We start from the raw sequence: 25,723 nt of genomic DNA on the forward strand, positions 1-25,723 counted from the left end.
GTGTGTGTGTGTGTGTGTGTGTGTGTGTGTGTGTGTGTAAGGGTAAAACACAAAGGGACAATTATGGACTGGGTCCCATTCTGCTGGGACTAGTATCAGAAAGGTCAGTGGTCTGGCCAAGGTTACCAGTCTTTTCTGATAAAATTGTACCAGTTTCTGTATCTAATGACATAATCAAGGGAGTAATGTGGCTTTGATTCCATAGCCCAAATAACCAGGTACAGCTGGGTCAGCTGAAGGTGCCCTTTGATACATGTCTAGAACAAGAATGTCTCTGGAGCTATACCAAGTTTTCTTCACTGCCCTGCTACCACACCCTTCAAACAGTTCCCTGACCTGAACAAAACCCAGAAAGCAAGTTTGCTAACAATGCACATACCTTTCCACAACCTGTTGTATAGCTCCTTTCAAAGCAAAATTTAAGTTGTATCTTAATAAATGAAAGCCAAAACTTGGTGGTGCTCAACACAGTGGCAATTCTGAAGTTAAAGCCAATTCTCAAGTCCAACCACAGAAAGATTATGGGGTGTGGATATTATTGCTGAGAACTTTTGGTTAGAGGTTTGGCATGCAAGTTTCAAGGCTATAAAATTAAGAGTCAGCAGATGCTGCCACAGTATAGAAAGTGGCAGAGTGATATTGTTTTTTTTCGGTAATACTGTACATTTTGCTGCCATGGCAACTAAATATTTTGTGCCAATATGTATAATGACAGATCAAATATATACATCTGCTGGTGAAACCCTTTTTTAAAAACAGACATTTCGTTCCATGTTGTATTTTTCAAACCTCTCTTAAAAATTAAACTGAATTCTGTGCTTTCTTGGCATTTTCCTTCAACATTATGAGCTGATGAGTTATTACTATCAGCAGTGCAACTGTCTTCAGCCCAAAGTGGGTTTTTTGATTGATTAGGAAAAGCAAAACCAGTCATAAAAGAAAAAAACTAGGAAGCCTGCCTGAATAGTCTTCCCCAGCAACTCAGATTGTATATAGACAATTATAGACCAGAAGGTTATATATACTTTATTTTAACAATTCTTGATAATTTTTAAAAATCTTTCATTTCAGGAATTGCTATTTAGGATTTTCCAGAACTAATTACTTTACCACAAAGATGCTAAACATAAAGGCTGCCTCATCACTGCTCAAGTTTATTGCAGAATTCCCTAAGGATGAACTCAAGATAGGGTCTCTTTGTTAGGTGTTGTACAGATAAACTATCTAATGGTAAAACTGCAGAAGGCTCTGTCTATTACCACAATATGCAACCAGTATACCCTCAAACTCTCTATCGTTTGTCAGATAAAGGCCCTTTATAGAAAAACACTTTGACTCCCCCCAGCCAAGATTTAAAGAGACACTTTAGGCTGCTCCGACTTCGGTTTTGCAATGCCTAGAAGTTAAGTTCCTGGCCACAGCAGCATGTTTCAAGGAAACAGAGTGAGTTACCCAATTTTCTCTATGGAAAGTGGGAGAGTTATTGACCTCCAAAGGGTGATCAACAAAAACCTACACATTGAACACACAGCCAACAGAAAGAACCAAGTAGAAATGTGGTTTGAAATCCCATGCCATACTGAAGCTTAGGGACGTAAGCCCAGGGCTGTACATTAGGTATCTCTAGCCACTAGATGTTCCTACCATCTTGATATAGTAACATAATGCCCTGAAACCTCACTTCCAGGCAGTCTCCAGGCTCCGTGAGTTAGGAAGGTACAGAACTTATATTATTTCCTATATAAGGTCTTTTCTTGTAGATGCAATCCTTGTTTTGTTTTGTGGGTTTGTTTAAAGGATGCAGCCAGCTGTCACTCAGCCATGTGGCATCCTTACTGTGGTGCAAAACTTTAAAGCAATCACAGCTCAGAGTGAAAGGAAACAAGAACGGGAAGGAAAAGCGGAGGAGTGTTCCTACATTCAAGAACTTGAGGGAGTGGTGACAGCAGAGCAGCCTTCTTTAAGGGAGTCTCTCTCATCATTTTATGTCACGTAATGCAGAAAAAGTTGTGACAGTTCACTGGAACCATGCTAGACTCATTGCTTTAGCAGCTTGTAGCCAATTCTGAAAACACTATAGGCAGCACTAATCTACTTCTTTCTGTTTCCAAGCGATGCTTTGAATAAACTGGCCTGAAGCCCAAACATGTAAATTAGGTACCCAGATTAATTCCTGTCACCAGAAAAGATCCTTGTCCTGTATTTAAAACAAGAACACCATGGCATGGCTTTTTCTATTGACAGGACAATTACTCTGAGGCGACAGCTCTTAACATAAAGCTGGAAGCTGAAAGTATTTAACAGGGTAAATCAAGAGAGATATATCGACCTGCATACAAGATGGTATGCGTTGCCCACATCCAAGTTTTCGGTATTTTGCTACTTTCCTAGTAAACACCCCAAACAAAAGGAAGCCTGAGAAAGCATATTACATACACACTGTTCAGCTGCCTTAGCAAGGCCACATGAAGGGACCATCCATTTGTTCGGTGCTTGTGCAGTGCCTACATAACAGGCATGACTGGGGCTGGGGGGAGGTTCCTTGACAGATCCTCTGAAGAGCTGAACAAGGCACAATGGGTGAATGCACACAGCACAAAACTGCCCCAAAGCAACCTGAGCTACTTCAGATACTGGAAGCAGTGTTTTACCTGGGTTAATTAGCCTTTCCATCCATTCCAAGCTTGTTAAAGGATCAGGGCCTAAGTCTACGGGCATTTATACAAGGTAATCCAGGATGTTGGAGCAGAATCAATTAATCAAGCCTGCAGAGCACGTGAGCTGACATGCCTGGTGCTGCATCACGCACATTTGTATGAATGGTGAAATGCACATCAGCACGGAGAAAATGGTGGCAGTGCAAAATGCACCTTTGATGTGTTTTAGTTCAAAAGTGTGCCGCCGCTATTTCTGTGTGCTGGTGTACATTTCGCCATTTATACAAATGTACCCAACACAGGGCCAGGAGCTTTTAGAAGCGCCTGGTGATGCAGCGCATACATGTGTACAAATATCTTATGCATGCAAGTTACCGTACCATTTACTACGTGGCAGTCGAGACCTGGAACAAACAATTTTACTTCTCCACAGAGAAGCTGTGTCTTCCATAAGGGTCACAAATGTGTTAAGAAAGAGAACTGCCACGTGATAAAATCTAAAGCTGGCATTTTCCAAAGTGGTGTGACTTAGGAGCATAACTCCTAAGGGTGGCATATTCAAAAGCCCCGGAGTCTTCCAAATGCTAGAACCTCTTTTCATACATAGTAATTTCAGACTACAGTAGCCAGTCAAACAGCTGCTAGGCCTCTGTTGATAACATTTTTATCACCTTCATGTGATTATATCCATCAATGGTAAAGAGGTCAAAACCAGCTCTATTATTTTATTTTTAAAAAGCTATACTTTCATATTTTAAAAATAGCTGCAATGTGGAACAAATATCAGTCTCTCAGCCAATCTGAATGCCTGTATTAAATCTATGGTAACACAGCAAACTACTAGCCTTCTTTACAGCATAGATTAATCTGTTTCAAATTTGCTTTACTTTACAATGATTTTGATGTCTATTTCTCTGAACATCGCGCTAGGACAGCTTTTCAAATTATCACTCTTCCCTGGAAGAAGGCTGAAAGGAATGATCTGGCACTCTCAGCACAGGTCTGTTGAGTATACCCAATTTAGTTAACTTTCCAGTATTACGGTTGATTATTTGGAATAAATGCACTTGTTTAAATAGTTCACTGGGATTCTGAATTTTCCCTTGTGGGGGTTTGAATAGGAATGAAGTAGGATCTGAAGGGAATTTTTTTCTCTAGTGTCCTCTTATTTCAAGCAGAAAGCAACTATTATACAGCACTGCTACCATGCATTCCTTTACAGGCTTCCATCAAAGGCACTCACAGCACTGTATAGCCATGAATCAAGCAAGCCTCAACCCTCCTGAGAAACAATCATCATTAGGATTATTGTATAGACAGATAAAGTGAAGCACAAGGAAGTAACTCTTGCTGTCTGAGGGATTATTTCACTAAATAATTTATAGCAAACAACCTATTCATGGATTTGATTATTGCTTTTGTTTACTGTGATTTCTAAAACAAACAAAAGAGGCCTCAGTGAAGCTCTAGTAGCCCTGATATTGTAGCACATACCACAGACGGGCACCCTAATAATCCTAACCCAAACTCAGCAGGTCCCCATTTTGGCTTGCACCTTCCCCTACTCCTCCTCTGCTTCCACTTTCCCCCAAAATCCACCACTGTCATCTATCAGAACTTTCCAGCCACTTTCTCCCTGCAGCAGTATTTCTCCCTTTTCTAAATAAGCCTCCATCAACTCACTGCTTTTATCAATGCACAAACTTCTACCAGACACTAAGCTATGGCTTGTTGATAGAGGAAGTTATGCAGAAGGGTAGGCTTGCACCTTATTCAGAGATGCACCAGCTTTTGTAAGCAGTGGTGACTAGTATATGGAATAGTGCAAATTTAAACTCATAGCTATACTGCCCTGAGTATGAAAGTATTTTGCAATACCAAGTACACAACCCCTCTGAGTTCACCCCCCCTCCCCCGCCACACGCACATAAACCAGCAGCACCTAGCGCTGGCATCAACTTTTCCTCTGAATATTAACGAATAAAAAATGCCAAAATTTATCTTTTTACTACAACAAAAAAAGAACAAACAATGAAAAACATTAGAAATCACAGCAGATCCTCAAGGAATCCATTTCTAATCACTTGGAGGAGAAGAAGGTGATTAGGAACAGTCAGCATGGATTCACCAAGGGCAAGTCATGGCTGACCATCCTGATTGCCTTCTATGATGAGATGACTGGCTCTGTGGATGTAAGGAGACCAGTAGATATGGTATATTTTGATTTTAGCAAGGCTATTGATAAATCTCCCACAGCATTCTCCCAGGCAAGCTAAGGAAGTATCAGATGGATGAATGGACTATTAAGTGGATAGAAAACTGGCTGAAGCATTAAACTCAGGGAGTAGTAATCAATGGGCTGATGTCTAGTTGGCAGCCAGTATCAAGTGGAGTGCCCCAGGGGTCAGTCCTGGGTTTTGTTCAATGTCCTGGTTTTATTCAATGTCTTCATCAGTGACCTGGAAGATGGCATAGAGTACACCCTCAGCAAGCCAGCACATGACACCAAGCTGCGGGGAGTTACAGTAGATACACTGGAGGATAGGGCTAGGATTCAGCATGACCTAGACAAATTGAAGGATTGGGCCAAAAGTAATCTCCTGAGGTTCAACAAGGACAAGTCCAAAGTCCTGCTCTTAGGATGGAACAATCCCATGTACCGGTACAGGCTGGGGGCTGGCTGGTTGTGCAGCAGCTCTGCAGAAAAGGACCTGGGGGTTACACTGGACAATAAGCCAAATATGAGCCAGCACCATGGCCCTGTTGCCACGGCTAACAACATATTGGGCTGAAGTAGTAGGATTGTTCTCAGCAGACTGAAGGAAATGATCGTTCCCCTCTATTCAGCACTGGTGAGGTTGCATCTGGAGTCCTGTGACCAGTTTTGGGCCTCCCGCTACAGAAAGGATGTGGACAAATTGAAGAGAGTCCAGTGGAGGGCAACAATATTGGTGGAGGAGCTGGGGGAACATGACTTATGAGGAAAGACTGAGGGAAATGGACTTATTTAATCTAGAGAAGAGGAGGCTGAGAGGGGACTTAATAGCAGCCTTCAACTGCCTGAAGGTTTGAGGACAGAACTGGCCTGGTCTCAGTGGTAGCAGATGGCAGAACAAGGAGCAATGGTCTCAAGTTGCAGCAAGGGAAATTTAGGTTAGATATTAGGAAGAATTTTCTCACTAGGAGGGTAGTAAAACACTGGAACAGGTTACCCAGAGAAGTGATGGAAACTCCATCCTTGGAGGTTTTCAAAACCTGGCTATGCAAAACTTTGGCTGGGATGATCTTGTTGGGGATGGCCCTGCTTTGAGCACAGGGTTGGAGTAGATGACCTCCTGAGGTCCCTTCAAACCCTAATCAGCTGATTGTCCCAGACTGCTAATCAGCTGGTCGTCACAACATCAGTCACAGACCTGCCAAACATTAAAACAAACCAGTTATAAAAATGTTCTATGTGATGTATAGACATATTGAGAACATTTTTATGTCTTGTTTGCCACTTCAGGGTCCATTCAAACAGGGTGCATCTATAGCACCCTTTCCATTTTTGTCACATTTAATATGTAAATTGTAGCATAAATGTAATGCATAGAGGAGGCCAAAGGGAGGTTCTTCTTCAAACCAGTGACAAACTAACCTTCATTTTAACACAACAGGAATAAAAAAAAAATCCCATAAAATGGCTGAGGCATCCCAAAACAAGTATTCAATCTGAGGATTTTGGAAGAAGATGACAGGAATCTCTCCTACAGTATATGAATGCAGGAAACTTTTAATAATTAATACAACTTGCAACCCTAAGAAAGAGAAATTATTCTTCATTAAGAACTTTCCCAATCCAAACTTGTTAACTTTATACAAAAAATTAGAAGCTGGACACTGTCTTTTCTCAGAGACAAGTGGTAATGCTTTTTGATGGGCTATAAATGTAAGGCAAGCTATAGAGCAGAGTCAGCACTTTCCACTAACAGTTATAAGTGGTCTTTTAAGAAAAGAAAAGAAAAGTCTTCCTTATTTAACACCTTTTCCTATTATCAGACTGGGTTTAAACTAAAAACCAGCCCTGCTGGTTCTGTACAAACAGCCATACTCTCCTCACAACTGCCCAGTCTTAAACACATTATTACTTTTCAGTCGTTTTTTCCTCCCTGTGTGAGGGCATGTTACCCCTTACGAGCGTCATGGTTCCACAAGCAGAACTGTGCACTCCTGAAGCAGAAATATGCGTTAAAGGGAGAACTACAACAGGAGTCCGGGAAGCAGATAATGACTGAGGGCATGAGACCTTACTAAAAAATGGCAGTTGCTCCTACATGTAGTTGATGTAATGATACACAGTTTGTTCTGTAGGTTTGTATGTAAGGCACGTAACACAGTTTTTGATTCCTAGTAGTACTGGGAGGAAAAATACATTGAAAAGTTTACTGGACTCCTGATAGAAGCTATATAAGTGACTTAAATAGGTGGATTCTAGCTACATTACAGATTATCTACAGCTAGATTTCTTCAATACACTGTGCTAACTGACTCTACAGTTGACAAAAAGAAGACTGAAAGAGGGAAACACAGCAAGCATTTAGGAAGAAGTCTATGGTAGTTAAGGGTAACTCCCAGAAGACACAGGGAACATCTTGAAGGATTAGATCCAATGTCAGGCTAAGACATCACTTAGCTCCATCTCCATAACAGCAGTCTCAGGCTGATTCAGAGACTATTATACTATGATGAATGGGATCTATTTTTTGTAGCTGTCACTGTACAATACAATCACCTCTCTGAAAACAGAAGGTCCATATTTGGTCATCCTGTGTGATTAGTTATCAGTCATAGCAATCTTTCCTGTGCTGGATAGTAAGGAGGTCCCTGTGTAATTTCCTTCTGTCTCCTTTCTTGAAGATTGTCATGATCATGGTGGCCCTTAGGTCATCTGAGATGTCCTCATCATTTCAGATCCTTAAGATGATGGCATCTGCTTGAAGAATTTGTCAGGAATTCCATCAGCTCCAGATGCCTTGTCATTCTTCATCTGCTCGATTGCTTTCCTCAGCTTGTCAAAGGTTAGGAGGACTCTGAGATTGTCTCTGACTGGGTGTTGCAGGATGGAACTGAGGACACTCTTGTCAACAACAGAGTCTGGAATGAGAAGGTCTTCAAAATACTCCTTCCAGCTGGCTGTTGGCAGTTGATGGCTGCCCTTTCTTTGATCAGGTCTCCTCTACCCGTAAGTCTCAATGTGGTTGATCCCCAAGTGATCAGACCATAAATGGCTTTGGCAGCACTACAAAAAATATGCATACTGTGGATGTCAGCAATATGCATATGTGGATGTCAGCAAGATGTTGATTCTCCTTCACCTCGTCTTCCCACCATCTGTTCTTCATATTGCGGGTCCTCCTTTGGACCTCTGCCTTGGCTTATTGGTGATTCAATTTCCTTTCTTTCAAGTTAGTGTCGCTCTGCCAAACACAAAAGGCCTTGCACTTGCAGTCAATCAACTCTTGGATGCCCTGATCATTCTCAACAAACCAGTCTTGATGTTTCCTGGTTGCAAAATCCAAATGTCACTTTGCAGGTGCTGATGATGGTGGACTTCAAGTTTTTGGGAGACCCCTCCTGAACTGTCTCCTTCCACTTGCTGAAAAGCTCCTCCTGGAATCTCAGTGTGGATTTAGGGCATCAAAAGGCACAACGGACACGATCTTCACTGCTCACCAGCTGCAGGAAAAATGCTGGGAAAAACCTACACATCTCTAAATGGCCTTCTTTCACCTCACAAAAGCCTTTGACTCTGTCAACTGAAAAGCACTGTAGAGGATCCTTCCAAGGTACAGATGTCCATCAAAATACATCACCATTCTTCACCTGCTCCATGACAGTATGCGAGTGGTGGTTCTCAGTACAAATCTATTAGAGATCCCTTTGCGTTAAGATGGGAGTTACGCAATGCTGCATCATTGCTTCAACACTTTTCTCAACATTTCTTACTGCGATGCTACATCTGACCACCAACAAGTTTCCAATCAGAGTGAAGCTAAACTACTGAATGGATAGTAAGATGTTTAATCTCGGCTGACTCTGAGCCAAAATCAAGAGTACCCCGATCTCAGTCATTAAGCTCTAGTACACTGATGATGCTATAGTGTGTGCCTACTCGGAACCAGACCTTCAGGCATTATCGACATCTTTATTGAGGCATTGAAGAAAATGGGACCAATGCTTAACATTCAGAAAACTAAGGTCTTCCATCAACAAGATCTTAATAAGCAGTCCCCAGCTCTGGTAATTCAGATTTATTGTGAGACTCTGGATGTCCTCAAGGCCAACTTGAAAAAAAAATGCAACATTGACATCATCTCATAAGAAACTATGTCCCAGGACCACCCCAAATGGAGGAAGAGTTTGCTATGAGGATCTCAGTACTCTGAAACCTCACAATGACAACAGGTTGTCATTCTAACAGGAGATGGAAAAGCTGGAGCAACAGAAACAGCATGTCACAGATCTAATCAAGAATCCAGAGCCACCCACCCCATACAGAAACATGTGCCTGAATTGTAACAGTCTCTGTTGATCCTGGATTGGCCTCATCAGCCATCTTCAGACCCACAGACAGGGTAATCATGGAAGACAACCATCCTTGACTGTGAGGGATTGCTGCTCCTGATGAATGATAACTGGATCAAGACAAAAAAGCTCTGACATAAACAGCCACCAGACACACTGTGTGTATTATGCCATATAGATGCACTGATACAAACAGAATATCTTGAACATTAAAATACTCCGACCCTAAGAGTCTATGCAGAGAGGATGTTTCTAAGTTCCTGTATATAAAAAAATAACTGATGGAAAGCTTAGGCAGGACTGGAGTCTGAAGATACAGACTTTGTCCCCTGCCTCGCGCTCCCTATCAACAAATGTGGTTTTGTTTTTCCTTTAGTGGATTTGTTAGGTGCTGTTATAATCAGGTCATAATACTTTTTCTATGCCTCTCTTGCTCCATCTATAAAATGAAAAACTATGCACCTACAGCACATCAGAGGGCTATTAGAAGGCTGTATTCATTACAATGCATAGAACATTTTGTTTACTTCATAGAAAAGGTAACTTGGGAGTGTAAATTATTATAAAATATTACATGAACTAATTACATTCCAGAGTCAGTTCTTTATAAAAATTAAGCTTTCAGGGGGAAAAAATTAATAAATTAACTGACTTTATATTTTAAGATTTCCCTGCACAATCTCAGTTTATAACTAGAAATATTGCTGACCAGCAAAACTACATTTTAAATATTTATATAAAAATTAGAAAAAGATTTACAGAACATGGAGTCTGCATAAAGTACTTACAGGAAATAGGAGAAAGGAAAAATCCCAGAGTGACTATGTACATACTTCAGTAAAGGAAACAATTATCTAAAAATTGAATGTAATGTGGTATATGCATTTCTGTAATTTTTTTTTAAATGCCATATCCACTGGGCAACACACAGACAGTATCTAGCAGTCAGAGGGTAGGAGAAGATGGGATCTGATTTGACAGAGTATATTAGAATTTCTCTCAGGCACAGCTAAATAAACCTTCATTATGTGGGCAATAAATTAAAGCAGCAAAGCTTTGGACTATTCATTCTGGACACTAAGATGCCTGTATAGGCTTAGTTCATAATCCTCTCTCAAACGCAGACGAGGCAGACATTTTAGAGGCAGTTGCTAGAATCTCAGTGATGGACAACAAAAGTTTTCCTCCAACAACCCATCAGTTAGTAGAGGGCCTTAAAAAGTTTAAAGATTTTTTCCCTCTGATTTAATGCAAGGACGTATGTTCTTATCAACAAATGCCAACCTTTTATCTTCTTTATTTTGTGCAGGTAAGATTAACCAGTTTCTGAGCCTATATTAACTAAGTACTTCCATGTTGTTTCAAGGGCGCTGCCAATGTCCTGACACTGTCTCTCCTCGGTTTACCTGTGGCCGGTTATAGACTGCTCTTGGCATTTCAGATATTGTTCCTTGTAGTTGTGGGTGATGGCCTGAAGGGAAGGTTTGAAGATCCCTAAGAGGAACGTGAAAGCAGGGAACTGCATTTGCTGGCCCAGGAGGCACTTTTAAGCACTACAAACACCTCCTCTCCCCCTCCGCCCGCAAAGAAAAATTGAGCAAGAAGAGATGGGTTAAGCCACAGTGGCTGTGATATATCTTAACTTTAGCAAGGCTTTTGGTACTGTCTCCCACAGCATTCTGGCAAGCAAGCTGAAGAAGTATGGGTTGGATGAATGGACTGTAAGGTGGATAGAGAGCTGGCAGAAGTGTCACGCTCAACAGCTAGTAATCAATAGCTTAATTTCTAGCTGGTAGCCAGTATTGAGTGGAGTGCCCCAGGGGTTGGTCCTGAGGCTGGTTTTGTTCAATATCTGCATTAATGATCTGGAAGATGGGATGGAGCGCACCCTCAGCAAGTTCACAGATGACAGTAAGTTGGGGGTGTAGTAAATACACTGGAGGGTAGAGGTAGGATTTAAAGTGACCTAAACAAATTGGAGGATGGGACCAAAAGAAATCTCATGACATTCAACAAGTACAAGTGAAAAGTCCTGCACTTAGGACAGAAGAATCCCATGCACCAGTACATACTGGGGGCTGACTGGCTAAGCAACAGCTCTGCAGAAAAGGATGTGGGGGCTATAGGGAACAGTTAGATGTATATGAGTCAGCAGTGTGCCCTTGTTGCCAACAAGGCTTACAGCATACTGGGCTGCATTAGCAGGAGCAGTGCCCGTAGATCAAGAGAAGTAATTATTCTGCTCTAGTCTGCACTGGGGAGGTCACATCTGGAGTACTGTGTCCAGTTTTGGGCACCTCACTACAGAAAGGATGTGCACAAATTAGAGAACAACAAAAATGGTTTGGGGGCTGGGGCACATGACTCCTGAGGAGAGAGTGAGGGAACTGGGTTTATTTAGTCTTCAAAAAAGAAGACTGAGAGGGGATTTGATATTAGCCTTCAACTACCTGAAGGGGGTTCCCAAGAGGATGAAGCTAGACTGTTCTTACTGGTGGCAAATGACAGAACAATGAGCAGTGGTCTGAAGGTGCAGCAAGGGAGGTTTAAATTGGATATTAGGAAAAACTTTATCACCAGTAGATTTCATAGACATTAGGGCTGGAAGGGACCTCAGAAGATCATTGAGTCCAGCCCCCTGCCCCAGGGGCAGGAAGTCAGCAGGGTCAGATAAACATCCAAATTTCTCTTGAAGGCATTCAAAGTAGGTGCTTGAACCACCTTCGGCGGCAGTCTATTCCAGTAGGAGGGTGGCGAAGCACTGGAGCAAGTTACCTAGAGAGGTGGTGGAATCTCCATCATTCGAGGTTTTTAAAGCCTGGCTTGGCAAACCCCTGGCTGGGTTGATCTAGCTGTGGATGGTCTTGCTTTGAGCAGGGGGTTGGACTAGCTGACCTCCTGGGGTCCCTTCCAATGCTAATTTTCTATGAGTCTATGATTTGAAGTAATTTATAATTAGGTTTTCCAAAGCCCACTAAGGTTCTTTGAACTTCTGGGGGGGCTTGGATAGCAGAAGGATTTTATTTTTTTAGCTGAACTGTTTCACTATATTTATATAATGTAGGCTTTTCCTACAACGGCATGAAAACATAACAATAACATAGTACTGAATAAGGTGAGGCATATTCAGATATGAAGTGGCAGAATCATACAAGTGTACACATACAAGTGGATATGGTTTGGCTAAAAGAAGTTAACACCATGCAATGAGTAAGTGAAAGAGCAGTTTGAATGAAAGCCTGGATTTGGAGAAGAGGAGGCATCATATAGGCCACCAAGTGAAGTGTGTCAGCTTGAGGAATTAGGACCTGAAGCAGCAAGGCATCTTAGTACTGAAGTAAAAAATGGAATTATGTATGTACATAAAATTATTCCTGCTTAAATGGCATCTTATTTAGAAAAGCAGCAGGCAGATTCAAGGTTTGGAAGACATCTGGGAGGAAGCATAACTTGAGGCAGAAGGCAAGAAGTAATATCTATTTGCAAATTTTAAAATACAGTGCAACATCTTCAGGATGAACCCCCATAGCACCAGGGGAAAGGTTCATTAAGTGTATGTTCACTGTAATCAATTTGCATCATAATGAAAAAAATGGTTCCTGCTTTTGGGTTGTTAAAAGCAAGGGGTTGTTATAATGAGGTTGTACTATATATTGAACAGGAATCAGAGAGGCCCCTGAGGAGTGAAGAGCTGCCAAGTGAAGACAAGCAGGGCATGGACCAGAGAGGAAAAGATGGGTTTTCAAGAAGAGAAAGAGAGAAGCCAATGTTAGGTGTAAATGGTAAAAAAGAAAAAACATACATAACCCATAAACCTTTTAGAAAGCAGGTCATTTCAAATTTTTAGGTAAAGGTGTTTTTCCAAGAAAGTCCCAGCTCAAATGTGTTTTCCTTTTAAATATACAGCTGAAAAACAAGCCATATATAATTATTCTTATTGATGCTTGCCAATTTTCCATCATTTCCACAGGTTATAGATTGCACCTGTAAATTGAAGATAGCTTGCCCAACCTCAAAATGGAAAAAAAAAATCATTTAAGTAATTGAAAAGCATTTGCTAACAGAAGGGAATTTCTCATTGCATGTTACCGGAGATAGTCGTATTGAAGCAATTTGAATTCAATAACATTTTATCCAGGAGTGAACATTGTATGCACCAGAGTGTGCAGGGTCAAACTTTTCATTTGTCTTAATCTTGCAAAAATGCAGAACCACTATTTTTGGAAAAATAAAAATGTTAAACCTCAATTTTGAACAGTTTCTGATGGCTCAACAGAAGGTTAGCCTTCTAGACCCTGTCTGCCACTGGGAACAAAAATAGAACAGCATTATTTTTACAATCCCTGTCTCTAACATGTATATTTTTTGAATGTCAAACTTTAATAACTAATGTTGTTTAAATTCCACACTGAGTGCAGTGAGAAGTCAAGGCACAAAGCAGTATGGAAACAGAGGGTGTTTACATAGCTTGATTATTTCCATTGAAGAAAGCGTGACTAAGAACTAAGCAAAAGCATAGGAAGAATGCAGGCTGGCTCATCATATGAAGTAATTGCACTGTTATCAAGCCCTAGAAAAAAATCAGTGGAGATGTAAGGGTGTTTCAGACCTAAGCCAAAATCCACTGAGGGCTACACAGTCACTCATGCTGAGAAGCGTTTTTCTCCCTGAAGGTCTTTACCAAGTGCAACAAGCCGCCCAGGGAACGTTGTGGTACTAAACTGAAGCAAATTTTTCAAAATGACTGGCAGAGCCTTTGAAAGCCAAGCGAAAAAGGTGGGTGTGCGCTGGAAGTGGAGCTGTTCTGTAGTAACATATGAATATTGTATGTTGACCCAGTTTTTGCGGTGGTTATAGTATGAGTATAATTGTAAGGAGGAAAAAAAGGTAGAAGAAAACAGAATGACTCTGGTGAAGCCACTCGTCCACACGCATTTAATTGTTGTTGCTGAACTACTAGTTCTACCTCCTTCCCGTCAACATACAAAGCTATTTTTCTCCCGAAGGGCCAAAACAGAGAATCCCTTGACTTCCCTGGACTACAGGACTACCGGAGTGTAAAAAAGGAATACAATGGCAAGAGGAAGGGGAGTTGAGAGGCAAGCACTGGAGCGTCTGAAGAAATGAGGTTTAACGAAGGCTGTTTGGTTACTATGTTCACCACACATCACAAAGCTCTGCAGGGAGCACTGCAGCGTGCAGCTGGACCTGCTGGGTAAGCAGGGTTGCCATAGTCTAGGCCTTGTATAAGAATTGAAGAAGAACGTGAATTCCCCCCACCTCCCACTCTGAAAGACTATACAGAGAAGACAGGTGCAGCTAGACCAGCAAGGGTGACAGGATATGTCTTCTGTTAAAATGACCAGGAAAGGAGGAGGAGGGAAATCACTTAACCCCTCCCCCCACCTTTTTTTGACAATGCAATTTTAAGGACTAGAAAATCCTGTTCGCATAAACTACCAATGAAAACAAAATCCATGGAAAGTTCTCTTATACCCAGTCTCTCCGATTACTCAATTATTTCTTATTGGCACCACATCAGTGCTAATAAGCCACCATAAGTGTATAAAATATAATAAGGCTGTTTACATTAAACAGCAGATGACAAGTAAAAAATAATATATTCAAAGTCAAATCTTTAAGCATCTTTGTTCAGACATACAGGAAGAAAGTACCTAACAGTGATGAGGGGCACTTTGACCTTGCCAGCAGAGGCATAAGATATAATTTCCTAGCTATGGGGGTAATTAAATGCTGGAACAAGTCACTAAGGCAAGCAATGGATTCATTACCCCTTGCAGTCTTCATATGAAGATCAGGTATCTTTGTAAAAGATAAACTTTAATCCAGCTTCCGGAAAATAACTCTCCAGCATGTATGTTTGGCACAGCAGGCAGGGGAAGGGAACAAGCTGGATGGTCATGGTGGTCCCTCTTGGCCTTGGAAACTGTGAAGCTATGAGTTTCCCTATTCATCTCTTTCCTTCATAGGCCTCAGGGAGAACAGGAGTGCCTACATAGCTGTCAACACGCTCCTAACACTTGCAGATCTGCATTAAGACCAAGATTATAATCAGAGTTCATGCTTCAAGGGTTCAGCTGTTGCCTACATGGATCAGGGAAGATTTTTTTCCTGATGCTCAACCTGTTAGATGATACATTCTGGGCCTGGGATTTTATTTTTATTTGCCTTTTTTTTCTCTTGCCTCTTCTGCAACGTCAAGAATTGCCCACAAAAGAATACAGGACTTTGGATAGTGAACAAATGCTCTGACATGATACAGGGATTTTTTTTCTTACATCCTGACTGATGGATCTGGTACAAACTGATCACTAAATCTGTGGCTAGGAACAAATTCCACCTGCCCTTCTTCACCTCGTCTAGGGCTAAAGAAAGACATTACACAGAAACTAGTTTAAACCTGTAACAGAACATAAATTAAGTCCACATAAACCAGTTTCAAAATGGCTGAAACTGGTTTAAGATAAACCTGGTTGAATATAGTATCAGTTTTAACTGATTTGGGTCAAACCGGTTTCTGCAATGTCCGGTTTAAGTTAATCCAGAGTCCCCCAGCATCCCAGATGATTTGTAGCCCTGGGCTGGGCTGGGCTGTCCCTCCAGAGAACAGGGCTGGCCCCATCCCTCTGCTCCCTAGTGAAGAGACTGCAGGCACAGCAGGATCTGCCTGGCTTCCCCTGCCCCCACCCCTCCCTTGCCACTGGCTGCTCAAGCAGGAAACCCCCCTTCCTCCCTCCCACCTCCCACAGTACAGACCCCAGCCCCACAGACGCTAGGTATGTGGTGTGCTAGCTAATGCTGAGATGTGTCTGTGTGTGTGCATCTCAAATTTCACAGGCCAGGACAAAGGCAGACAGGACAAAAGCAGACTTCAGAACATTGCCCGCTTAGGGAATTTTGGTGTTAATCAACAGGTCAGCTGATAAAGTCCCTCTGTTCTTTCCTTGGAAAAAGCTGTTTAAGAAGAGCTTGAACTAATGAGAGAGGCTTTCGTTTTCTTGATATGCTGCTAAATGCTATGTTATCAGCTCCCTGCTGGCTCCTTTGCCTGTCAGGTTTGCAGACAGCATGAAGAAGCAGGGAGAGGGAAATTGGAAAGCTCAGTATAATCATGCACTGCACACCCTCCTCCCCCTTTGCCTCAGAGTGCTAGCTGGGGGCTGGAGTTTGGCAACACTCCCGCCCCTTGAGCAGCAAGCGGGGAAAAGCCTGAGACTGTGCAGGCAGGGTGGGGTTCTAAACCCCTCCCTAATCAGAGGTCTTGCCAGGGCCTGGCCATGCTCCCCCTCAGCTCAGCACTGTAAAGAGAAGGGAGGGCTGCTCTAGCACCCCCGGCTTCTAGCCTGAGCTACTGCAGGTATGTGCCTGCATTTCTTCAGTCCAGAGGGGTTGTCTATGCAGTTGCAAACTGATATAGTCTACCCAGATTAGATTAACCTGCAAAGATTGAATCAATTCAGGCTCAGGCTTTTTGAATGCCTGTCCCTACCCTAGGAGTCTATGGTCTGCCCACCCCAGGGGCAACAGCAACAGTTTGGGGCTGGTGCGGCCATGCTCCAGACTCCCAGAAGCTGCCACTAAGTGCCCTGTCCCACTTGCCCCCACTCAAGTTATGCTACTGAATTAGAAGGGCAGCCTGGGTCTTGGTTCGTCTGCTGGAGTGATCTTGGGCATAAAGTTTACTTTCCTGCTTTTGGGCAAGATTCACAAAAGAACTTAGATATCTCAATTTGCTGAAGTCCAATTCAGCAACTTACATAAACTCTAAAGCATCCAAGACCTATTAAGCACCTAATGTTTAGCTACTACACATGGACAAGGCATTTTGCTACCTAGGAGTACCTGGAATTCACAAATAAGGCTTTCTTGTGCTAGGGTAGGCATGGTCTGAGCACAGCTGCCTTGGAGCACTTTCATTTAAATATACTGTTAGGAACAGAGACGTGGTGGCTGGAGAAGGTCACCTGTAAACAGGCAAAGTCCAAGAGCCAGGTTCCCAGGGAAGCAGGAGTTTGAAGCCAAGTCAGGGAGAACCAGAAGCCAGTGATGCAGTCACAATAAGCCAGGAGTCCAAACCTGAATCAGGAGCCAGAGGCAGAGATGAAGGCAAGGTGTGCCAAAGTTCAGAACTGGAGTCAGAGTATAGCAGGAGTCAGAACCAGAATCAGGTACCAAAGCCAAGTCAGGATAATCCAAGAGTGAGGGCCAGATATCAGGAGCAAGTACCTAAGTCTTTGCCCAGAGAGAATACTGCCAGGTGGGCCTAGCCTTTAATGGCAGGTCCTCTTCCCTATAGCTTCAAGGGACTGGCCACCCTGACTGCCCCACTAGGACCAGCTGCGCCCAAGGCACTGATACCTGGGTGAAGCTCACAGTAGGTTGTGCCAGTTTCCCTGCAGCCTCAGGGAATAAACTGCCGTGATCCTCTAAGTGGGACCAGTTGGGTCCAGAGCTCTGATCTGGCCACAGTACACGTGCAGACAGAGTAGGAGATGCAGTTAATGCCTACCTTTTACATCTTAAGTCTCATTAATGTTTACAGCAGTTGAACAAAAAGGGAGTCCTGGGTTTTAGGCCCTCTGCAGCCCAAATCCATACTTCCTACTACCCAGAAGACTGCCCTAATCACTAGGATTTAGAGTAGAAGTGGGGCAGTAATAGCACTGCCACTCCAGATATATTAAAAAAAAAGTAACCCCATCATCCGTACATGAGTAACTACTTGCAGACCTAAATCTTGAAAGTGTTTTGGGGCTGTGAACTCCAGTTTCACATAAGTACCTAATTCAGAGTTGAAGGTAGGCACCTAAATGCAGCCTAAATCCAGAAGAGAGACAGGGTTTCAGATACATCTGTTTTTTCAATGTTTCCTGTCATCTGGTTCAGGCATTGTGCTGCTAAGCCTGCTCAGTGCTATTAATCCCAGTCCTCCTTGGCATGAATCCCTGATGCCCAACTCTCTTCATTTAAAACATATGGAATTTAGGCACCTAAGCTGACTTCACAAATTCCATTTCTGGAGCCAGGGAGTTAACTTCTAGCACAAGCAACATTTAGCATTGCTACATCTAAGTCCCTTTCTGAATCTTACCCTTAAGATGTTAGGGCCATGTAGCCAAGGCAGTTGGGTGAAACTTAATGACTTTAAACACAATGTATGTCAGACTAGATGATCTAATGGCTCTTTCTGGACTTAAAATCATACTTACAATTTGTGAAACTCAGCTCTGCAGACCACATAGATATACATAGTCCTGGAAGAGGACAACAGATGTGACAGGCAAGAGAAACTATAAGCCATGCTTTTTCACTAATAGAAAATTATTTTAAAATTATTTAGAAATGATGTTCTACTGTCAGGAGCATCCTGTATAATAAAGGCTTTTGATAGTTCTTTAGTGACTATTTTTTTTATGTGTAAATTATGAACATTATAAACTATTTTATGGGGTATTAAGCTGTGAGAACTGAACATATGAATGAAATCATTCTGGGTAACTGACTTCACCTAAGAGAACTTTAACAGTATGCCATCATTGTATTAGGGCACCTTTAAAGTAAATATTTAAAAAACTGATTTATGTTTTAAGTCTAAATGATTCAAAAACACTGTCTTGCAGTCAAAAACATACATGCCTCAATCCTTTAATACACTGTAGCCAGACATTGCAGAAAAATCATATGCATGCATTTTACACATGCACAACTAATTAATTGAAGGTTACTTTCTTCACTGCAATTCATTTAAACAGCAAAAGGATTATCTTCACATCTACTTTATTGAAATTGGTTGGATATTGTTAAAGAAAGACAGACTGCACTCTAAAATGCCACCAAATATAACTTATAAAGTACTCCCACAGGCAAAGAAATGATAATGAAAGATAATCTGTATCACGAACCAAGATAAAGTAGTACAGTATCAAATTAAGCTCACAATTTTCCTCTTGATCTGCAGGGTAGACTAGATATTCCTTTCCAACGGGTCAGGACAACAGGACCCTACAGCTAAGATTTGACGTGTAGTCCAGAGAAGAGAAGTTTGCTCATAATAGGCATTCCAACATCACAGGGGCAAAAGAAACAAATGCGGGGATACAGATTAAAAAAATCAACAACTCTTGATACATCTACAATTGTCAGTTTGAAAAACAAAATGGGTCATGTCCATCACTACATCATAGCTGAAAAACCAGATCATTTTCAGGGCCTTGTATCTTAATTGTTCTTGAAAATGTCAGTAATGTTGGTTGGCATCTACAAATACATACAGAAGTCACAGCACACAGAAATTAATTTTGCACAGTGCATACTTTCCTATTATATTACTTTAGATCAAATTAAAAAAGATGGAAGGCAGCCTGGGCAGGAAAGAAGCATGGCAGGACAAACAAAAAACAAGTGCCTGAAGTGAGGTGGGACTGCCAAGTTTTGGGGCACTGGCAGAGTCTCTGAACACTTAAGCAATAAAACAACTCAATAAAAGGTTTTATTGTTTCCCCCAAATTTCTCAGTAAAAATCCAATGTTCCTACTACCTGGAAATGCTGCCACTGCACATCACAAAGGTTTAAGTTCAACCGCTGGGAGCACCCAGAGTATCTAATCATTTAAAAACCTGCACCAGGAATTTCATATAAATTGAATTACACTCTACATGGAAACTCTTCATAGAGTTAGTCAATAAGACATACTTTCCTAAAAAATGAACAAGCCAAAAAAAACCACGCAGACCATATCGCATTTTCATTTTTATTTCATATTGTTTTCAATGAAATGCTATGCTGGTTTCAGCACCACATAAATATTTATCAAACTCCTCAAACTGTAATGATAAATGAAAGTATATTTCAGCTTGCATACACAGGATCTGCAGAACTATTTTAGCAGACAGCGATGAGATGCAAGTTGTCTGAAGCAATATATTCATTCCCTTCTCCCAAAGAGTTATGACACTGGCAGGCAGGTTTTTTTATTGTAAACTGTACTTCCCAGTATGTTAAGTTTCCATTATAAGTTAGTTGAAGCTATGATTAAAGTTTTCCAAAAACGATTGCCTTCTTTTTTGGACTCTAGCAACAGTGTGTCAGAGCATTTCAATCATTCCTGAAGTAAAATGCCAAGGTTTCGAAATTGTACCGCAAATTGCTGCACTAGACATAGTAAATCACCCCGTGCAATTTGTAACCATTTGAAGCCCATCTCTCTCTAATGGTATTTTTAAGCTTTTATCATTTCACAAAGAGAAACATTTCTTAAAACCAAAGACCTGGTTTCCTGGTCCCAAGTTAAAGAATTAAACGTATCGGGTAGGTACAGACATTCCAAAAGCCTGCGGCAGAATTGATCTAAGTTTCATGGTTTTTCATAAACAGTAGCGTTTACATTGGTAATGAACACACATTTGTCCTTTGGTGTGGGGCACAAATCTTAAATCAGGTTCTGCCATTTTTAAACAAGTCTGTGCGTGCCAAGCTTCTGTTCTGTCATGGGCGTAGACCTGTTTCCAATCACTTACACTGGTAAAAATGTAATGTCTGTACCTGGCCATCAAGACATGGCCAATTAACAACCCAGAAGAATTAACTCAGTGTTTTATTCTTCTGAAGTAGGTAAAAACAGAACCAAAAAGTTTACTGTATGTGAATTTTCTAGATGAGTTTAAGGACTTTGGTAAAAACTTGGGTTATGGCTAAAATTCCCAGAAAAAGGACCTAAGTTATTTTGAACCTTTAAGTAACCTTTCAAAATTGGACTTAGATTCTTAAGTAACTTAGCAACTTTGTTTCAGGGGTGCACTTGGTAGCCATGTTGGTCCGAGACAAAAAAATTTGGATTTTAAACTTCATTGCAGAACAAGGAAGGGTTTTTTTGTTACCTCCCTGCCTGCCATCTGGCACCTCCAGGGAAGGAATTCTGCCTGATCGACACATCAAAGAGCTACTCAGCACAGCTCACAAAGACACTCCCATGGACCCAGAGGGACAGACTTCCATCTTCAACTCCCTCTGTGCAAAAATGAAGTTTATTTCCTACCTATGGGGACTTTTTACCATCTTGTACCATCTACACTTTTCCCAGAGCCTGGCAAAGGGACTTTGATCCCAAAAGCTTGCAGAAAAGGACAGTTTTCTTGCCATTTCCCAGTTGGTCTAATAAAAGGTATCATTTTGGAACCAAGAGTTCTAGTTTTTTTTATATCTTAGCAACTTTGAACATTTTTGTCCCTTATCTGTGCTTTGCATGAGCACTGAAAAACACACTGACCTTTAAAGAAGCTAAATTTTAGCCCATTGCCAATGTACAGAGGAGACTTCAGTGCAACCTAAGAAGATGTACTTAAATGCTTCCTGAGAAGGGCCATAAACTCCAAGGAGCAATTTCCCCATCTGTAAACTGGAGATGATCATTTTTTTTATTTCACAGGAATGTTACCAGGCAGGATTAATAGAATACCTATGGATAAAGCATGCTGAGACCAGTGCAGCAGAATGCAGCAAACATATCTACCATTTCTGTTTACTAAGATATAGTTTTATTTCATGTCTATCAAAGCTAGACCTTTTACCTTTAGACAAAGTTGAGGCAAATATAGGACCTTTCCCAGAGTGCCAGGCAAATAACTAGAAGCATGCACCAGACTGAAAAGCAGAGGATTAAAGACACCGTTTAATTGATCCACACACACATGAAAAGAAACTACACCAGATGATTTCCACATTTACTCTCCCGGGAAAGGGAATGAAGGGTTTAGGATGGAAGGCACTTAATAGACCTAGTTGTTAGTCCAAAGACCACTTACATCCTACAGATCTTGACCAATATAAAACCCAAGTGGTACTAGGTCCGCACCAAAACACATACCAGATTTACATTCAGACTATTTATTTTGTTATTCTTGGAAATCTAAATCATTTCACGAAGTGCCTTGTCTCCTGAGATTTAAAGACAGACAAGGAAGACTACAGTCACTAGAGAGTGGATTTAATCAAACGCGGCTAAGTTAAAGTAGCAGGTAGAGAAATAAGATTTGAGATGACAGGTCTGTGGAAGAAGACATTGATGAAGCATTGGCTAAAGGGAAAACTACCAATACAATCAGCAATGATATTGTTTCAGATCTTGATGCTCCTTTCAAGAAAAGGGGCAAAGGGAGATTGTGAATAACTTTCTTATCCAGCATTGCAGACGCAGAATCTACAATCCCTCTCTTTCTGGGCTTTTAAACCCCAAACCTTACACTTCCTTTGTAGAAGTGGTGATGCCTCAGACTGAAAGACTTCTGAACTTCAGCGGACAGCATTGGAGGAGTATGGCATGACCATAATGTGGTGTGTGCTACAAATATACACAAGCACTTAAAGGGCATGCAGAAGACAGATTACAGGGGGTGTAACTTCTGGTGAATGAGACAGGTAGGAACACCACATGATCAATGTAACATTCTTCAATGGCAAACAAAGTACTCCAAATCAGTTCATTAGAAGAATTCAAAAAGCATAAATTGGCAAAGCAGTGAAAAAGGAAAACTAATGATTTAGGATGTAAAGTAAAAAACCCCCACCTTTGCATAACAAAATACAGGACATAGTCCCAGACACTCCCTTGGAAATAATTTACATTACTTCAGGTTCCAGTAAGGCCCTGCAGGTAGGTTAATTAGCTCCACTTTAAAAATGACAGAGTAAAATACTTGCCTACTGAAGCAGAAACATTGGGGGAGGTTGGGCTGGTTGGACTGCCATACAACAAGCCTTGAGAGGTTGTAGGGAGGAAGGCATGTGTGAAATCTAGTTATGTTAACTATCTTTATTTGGTAACCAGAAGCAAAACCATCTGTGGTTACTAGAAATGTAGAAATGTACATTTTAGAAATGTACATTTTAAGGCATTCACTGAATTATAGTAGTCACCAAGCCTGTCCACAGAGATGACTGCCTATCACACAGATAAGGCGCATTAGAGAAAAAAAAGGAAGAAAAAACCAATGGGCCAATTAAACATTGGCAAAAGTTTGCATTTCATTGGTATCACATCCACTGACAAAAAGCCTGAATTTGTTGCGATTTATTTAACGTTTATAAAGGATGTTGCAGTCACCAGCCAATAATATTGATTCCTTGTATTTCACATTCCTGCTTACCTACACAAATTCTGGAAAGATGGTGGGTAAGCTAATACAGTGAGTCACTGTAAAAGTGACAGATTAACTGCCCTAAAAATAAACAAACAGCTATCACTTTGTACATTAATTCAGCTTGTGATTTGAACTCTTAATTACAGCTAGGAACCTAATTTATTATTCAACAGTTTTTAGGCTGCCACCAACCCAATAGTAAAGCCCTAATGAGCTCTTCTAATTGAAAGAACTGGCCATAAGCTGTGGAATGGGGTGGGCCACCTGGGCCATGGCCCAACCAACTTTTAGCACATTAATTTATATAACCCACAAATGCACAATTGTCATTGTGGTTAAAACTGTATAGCTAAGTTTAACTGCAAAGCCAGCTAAATTAACGTGCTAAAAGTTGGTTGGGCCCTGGCCCAGGTGGCCCACCCCATTCCGCGGGCTATGGAACTGGCCAAGTTCTACCCTAAGGTTACAATGGTCTAAACATCTGGAGGAATTCCCAAACTACCAGTATTTCATAGATTTCATAGACATTAGGGTTATTTATTCTGTACATACCCCTGAGGGCAATCAAGAAACTTGATCAGCTTTCTGTGTTTGCCTGAAGAGGGGTTGGGTTATAATAAAACTCTGTTTCTTTGATTAGTTAGGGAACAGAAGTCCAAGAGAAATAGCAATATGCAATGTTAACTACAGGTGCAACTGAAGGGAAAATATCTTTTTTATAATGCTCTGTGTCAAGGTAATCTTTCAAAAAATTCTAAAGAAGTATTGAATACAATGGAGCTTTGGAGTCTATTCTTAAATATACTTTCAAATGAAAATGATCATATATTTTTTTTTTAAATAAATCCTATCCTAGAGATTGTTTTAAGCATATATTCAAGAAAGCAATTAAGCAAGGGCTTAATCTGAAGGACATGGTAAATCCCCTGCTTAATTGTTTTGCAGAACTGGGCCCGAATATCAAATAATTTAAACTATTTGGGGCATAAGCTAAAAATAATCATTTAGTTAAAGGAAAATGTCAATGTTGTACTAATCAGCTCTTCTGAAAGACTGCTCCTCCTTAATTGTCCTCAGTTCAGTGAATAAATATTAAACCCTGAAATTCCTAGAATTTCATAGGCTGTAGTAATTGCCTTTAACAGGACTTGTTCAGCTAAGCCCCATGCAACTGAATAAGAATATAGGACAACATTTTCAAATCCAGGCACCTGAAACTAAATTTCCAAGTCTAATTTTAGTTGCCCAAATCAATAATACACAAGCACGCTAGTTGCCATCTATTGTAATGAAATGTGTAGGGGCTCAGCCCTTCTGAAAATGACACTTTATTAACAGGTTTGAATATGGATTCAGGCTACCAAGTTTGAAGTAGATTGGGCACAGTGTCTGTGTACAACTTCAGTATATAGGCTCAAAGAGAGGGACAATGTTTTCAGTGCTTTGACTTTATACCAGATCAATAGCTTCTAGAAGGCTGCCTGTATTTTATAATGTTAGGTTTAGACTTTCACTATTTGATTAAAAACTTTGAATTTGCCAAAATATACATTTTAAGCTCATGCTTTAATACTTCTTTCTGAATGAAATATGTTAGAAAAACAAATACACTGTTTTCTTAAACCACAGCAAACCCACAAACTCAGCATAGCTTACTGTAATTTGGTAAGATGTGTACTAATGTTTTCCAATTTCCTCACTTAATCTAACTGCACAGCTGTACCGTTACTGCCAACTGCTATTAGATAGTTAAACAGCCAGCTCCTAAACTGCATTTTACTACAAAGCTTCTCCTACATGATTTTTACAATGTTTTATAATGACCAGGGTGTTGCAGTTTAAACCATTAAAATCTTTATTTCCTTATTGCTAAGAGCACATCTCTCCTATTTTTATACCACTATTCACACATTTCCACACTGCTTAACATTACCTATTAAAAAAAAGCATAGTATAGTATATGGTGTAGCATATTGTTTCAAGTAACTGACTGCTGCTGAAAAATGACAGCAAGCCATTATTAAGACCAAGATCACAGCACACAAATTCTTTCATCCTAAAACATATTTCACTGACATTTATTTTCACTGAGTTCAACCTTTTAGTCGAGGCCCAGAGTGCAGATGCAGTTGGCGGAGGTGACCTGCGTATTTTACAGTGATCAACAGATAATGATAAATTCCTTGCTTAATTGTTTTGCAGAACTGGGCCCGAATATCAAATCATTTAAACTATTTGGGCCATTATAAACAGATAATATAATGGAGGCATTGTATAACCACTGCTGCTTTTCAACAGGAGTCACCACAGGGTAACTGCAAAGTAATGCATGTTATTTCACACAC

The 25,723-nt window shown here is 40.9% G+C and overlaps 1 protein-coding gene across 4 annotated transcripts in view; it reads right to left on the minus strand.

Annotated features, from left to right (window-relative positions):
* The window catches only part of FAT3 (FAT atypical cadherin 3), a 555,551-nt gene that overhangs the window by 489,621 nt on the left and 40,207 nt on the right, over positions 1-25,723 (minus strand). The window lies entirely within an intron of this gene.

The sequence above is a fragment of the Crocodylus porosus genome, unplaced genomic scaffold (genome assembly GCF_001723895.1).
Source record: "Crocodylus porosus isolate Cpor-Errol unplaced genomic scaffold, CroPor_comp1, whole genome shotgun sequence".
Lineage (NCBI taxonomy): Eukaryota > Metazoa > Chordata > Crocodylia > Crocodylidae > Crocodylus > Crocodylus porosus.